Consider the following 4,187-nt stretch of genomic DNA (forward strand, 5'->3'; position numbering starts at 1 on the left):
GCAGGAATGAGAACTTTTACTCTTTCATTGAAGGAGCAAATTAACAGCTGTTATTTTAACAGATCAAGTAATTTGATCTAGAAAGATTTCAAGAAGATCTGTGGAACAACAGGAAGACAGTAGAGCACTGCTACCAACTCCTACTTCCTATCAGAGGAATCCCTAAGGTCCCAACTAAAAATGCAAGTGACCTGATACATGATTCTGAACAGGGTGCTTGTTTTGGTTTATTCAGGTAAATATTTTGCTATACAATGAAACTTCATTTAAGGTGCAATGATTTTATTGATACAGCGCAGAAATGGTTTAACATCAGTTTAATACTTTGCCTGCTCAGTCACAGGAATGAAGTGTTCATTTCTGCTTAGGAAAACATGGTTCAGACTTTCAGTAAGCAGATTTATAGATGGGCTTTGCTTGACCCTCTGCTGCAGAATTGTTACACTACTGAAAGAGATACAAACCTCTTCAGAAAAAGCCAAGAGTGGACATGGGCTGCACTACACACTGATGCAGTGGGTATTTAAACAGCTGCATTTAGCATGAGTAAATGAAGGGAAAAGGGTGGGTTTAGAAATATTCAATCATCATGAATGCAAAACAGCTGCAAATTATGAGATCCTGGTGAAAGATTCAGAGATGACCAAAATATTAAATCCAACAAAAAATGGCAGACATCCATTATATTTTAACTACTGTAAGTAGTGAAATCTGTAAACCTCCAAGCAGCATGAAGACAGTAAAAGGTGAAAAAGGGAATAAATAAATTCTTCCAAGGTGGTGTAACATTCTCTTTTTCATCTACTCTTCTGGATGACCTTCCCATTAGTACAGATCTTAAGCACCTGCTTAATAAAGTGGCAATCAACAGCTGAGTAAACAAAAGGGACTTTTAACTGTCCAGTTCAGGCAACAGGTAAGAATTTGAGAGCTGGTGGACTAGGCTCTAAAATATTCTTTTGCCATTTATATACCACTCTTAGAAGAACATTAAGGCCAAACAATTCTTCCAGATTCTCTCCACGTAATTATGTAAGACCTCTCTCCAGGAGATTTGATTAAATATTTTTGAAATAAAAAAACATTTCAGATAGGTAAAGTATTTTTTAAAAGGTACTTTTCCCTGAATCCTATTCATTGAAAATTCACATCCCCTTCTTTTAGCCTATATTAGCTCTAATGTAGTTTAGTTAAAAGCAAAACATACTGACCTAATTTTCTTCCTTTTTTCTTTATGGAAAACAAAATTCAAGGACAAAAGGCAATTAAGCTGCCTTTCTAAGTAAGAGAAAAAATCCTAAGTATCCAGAGCTAGAATTGATGACACAGAAGTCATGCTGTGCCAATCCAAGGGAAAGCAAGCTAGTATGTGACCTTGTGGTAAAGGGGCAAGAAGAGATGTGCCAACGTTGTTTTGACATGATCATCTTCGAAGGACTAAAGACAAAAGCTAACTTATCAGTTGAGGTGCAGTTAAGAAGACTAAATCATGTCTGGATGTACCCATTGGTAGAACTCTTTTTCAGTGTAAAGCAAAACAGCATCTACCAGCACAACTTTGGGGGCTCAGGACTCTCCAGGCACAGCTAGAATACAATAGACTTACACTTCACAGAGCAGCCAAGGCTACCTTATCTGTAGTTACTGTCTCTGAGAACAAGACTTTCAAGTGCTTAAGAAGGCAGTTCAACAATCCTGCAAACTGCTACCTTGTCACACAAACCCCATGGTGCCTCAGGAACAGCATTTCCCCACAGCACTGTCAAACACAGCTTCTCTTCCAGTCAGCATGACCTCAGAAGAGACTCCCACTACCAAGCTACCACGTGCTTCAGTCTAGCTGCTCTAGCATGGGCCAGACAAATCCTTTGCCCCATCTCCTTTCTATTTACCTTTTGCTGCTTCTCACACTCTCATTCTCTGGTTAGTCTTGCTTTTATTCCACCAAGCAGATCAGGCCCAGAACTTTCAGCTTTCTCATTATTTCCCATAACATGATCTTGCATATATATGCACTCACAACACATTTGTGGCCAGATAACGTAACCTACACAAGTCTGATCTGATTTTTATAATCTCACTCAAATCTTACCCTTTGTCCTTTCCCAGTATTGTCACCCACTTTCATTTCACCAAAGATTTGAGATTTAAGAGTTATATTTTCATTCCTGGGGCTTTGAGTTCCAAGTTTTTCAAAGCAGCACTTGTCATTAAGTTTCACATGAGCATCTAGTATATCTCTAATTTCTAAAAATAGCAGAAGGAAGCAGAGGCAGTGGTCTCCAATGAGTAAAAATCCCATTTAAGCAACCATTATCCTCCACAGTGGTAATTTCCTTAGCTCCTAAAGAGTTTTCTTTCCAGTTTTATTACTATCCTTTTAGATACTCTTTATTAATTCCATAGATGTTTTCAAATCACTAAAATTAATTGACCATCATAACCAGCAATACTTGATTAAAGTATATGCCTAAAGGTACATGCAACAGCATCTAAAAGAGAAAGCAGCACCAACTGATCTCCTTCCCTGAGTATTATTTCACAAGCAAAGAAGACAGAAAAATAATCTGAGATGACCATCAAGAGAAGTAATTTAGTCACAAAACCCACTGCACTAGAGAAAAGAATACACCTACACCTCATTTTATACACACACACACACAGATATATATAACATACACACCATTTCACATTATACCAAATAAGATTTTCACTTCCTAACAAATCAGAAAGCAAACAGGAACTTGCTTATGTTTTAAAACAATACAAACTATTTTCTTCTTCAGCAAAATATCAACAATAAGGTTTCTGTCCTCCCCTTTTGGAAACAATTTCTCTGAAAATACTTAACATATTGTGACACAACAAAAGCATATTTAAAATATTATGCACCATATAGAATTGATTTTCGTGTCACTTTTTCCACTAGTAAAATACACGCATACCATTCCTAGAAAATTCCCTATTAAAAATTCTGTAATTTAAACCAGCTCTTCCTCCACAGCATAAACAAAGCTCTAATTCATACTTCATAGAAGTTAGATAAAAATACTTTAACTAGCATAAAAGGCAGGAAAACTTCCATTTCATCTCCAGATATTTGGTGTTCAGATTTATGCCTAAACATTTGCGGTTATTAGTAACTCACGATCAATCATCAAATAGTGAATACCTGCAGAGAGAATCTGGCATGTTTTAAGAAAATGACAAGAGTTTCAGTGCCCCAACAATTTGATAACTTGCTTATTATCCTATTCACAATTGCTGAGCTCCAGACACCAATAGAAATTCTGGGAAATTAAATGCCAATATCAAAGAAAGAGCTGCTAAATCACATGACGTAACATTAGCTCATTCAGCTTTAATTTTACTTCCCATCTCAGATTTCATACTTTCACCTCCTATATGCTTTAATCACTGTAAAAGGAACTCAACTCCTCAGTGTCATCTGCTGTCAGACACTGATATTTCTGTTCTTCTGTACTGTAAGATTTGAGCTCCAAAACACCCTCTCAGAACAAAAATACAATGTTTCAACACTGTGCTTAGCAATATCCACATAACCTACAGCAGGACATTATTGTTCCATCACAGACCTTCAGTTAAGATTTTTTTAAATGCAAAAATTCCATTAGACAATTCAAGCAGGGATAGCTGCTATTTCAGATACTCTAAGTGGAACTAGGAGAAAAAGCATTCTTTATCTCAGGAAAGAAAAAAAAACCCAAACAAAAATTAGGTTAGAGTTGTGTATGTGCATAACACAAAAATGCTGAGGACAAACTATTACTTTTTCCGCAAGATGCCTCCTCCCATACATTAAGTGAAAAACTTATGCAGCATTTTAAAAACATACAACAGTGTTAAGAAGAAAAAATAATCACAATCTGGGCAGACTCTGCAGCTGCCCCTTTGACTTATCAATTTCAGTAAGCACAATTTCAATCAAGTCTAGATAAAATATACTAATCCTAAATAGACCAAGTTTGTCACCTACCACTTCCTATAAGCTGCTTACTATCCTGAAAAAGGGAGAGAGAGAAGAAATGCTAAATTAAATGCCAAACAGTAGCAGACAGCGCTTGTTTGGCTGATTAACTTGTAGACAAGCATTACAAATAAATCTGAGCATGGTCTGCAGCAAATTAAATTCCAGTGCTTTTAAGAACAAAGAATTCCTTCGGAAA

The 4,187-nt window shown here is 36.4% G+C and overlaps 1 protein-coding gene across 1 annotated transcript in view; it reads right to left on the bottom strand.

Moving 5' to 3' along the window:
• Nucleotides 1-4,187, bottom strand: part of LRPPRC (leucine rich pentatricopeptide repeat containing) — a 76,836-nt gene that overhangs the window by 33,663 nt on the left and 38,986 nt on the right. The gene's annotated exons all lie outside the window — the stretch shown is intronic.

The sequence above is a fragment of the Geospiza fortis genome, unplaced genomic scaffold (genome assembly GCF_000277835.1).
Source record: "Geospiza fortis unplaced genomic scaffold, GeoFor_1.0 scaffold41, whole genome shotgun sequence".
In the NCBI taxonomy this organism is placed as follows: domain Eukaryota; kingdom Metazoa; phylum Chordata; class Aves; order Passeriformes; family Thraupidae; genus Geospiza; species Geospiza fortis.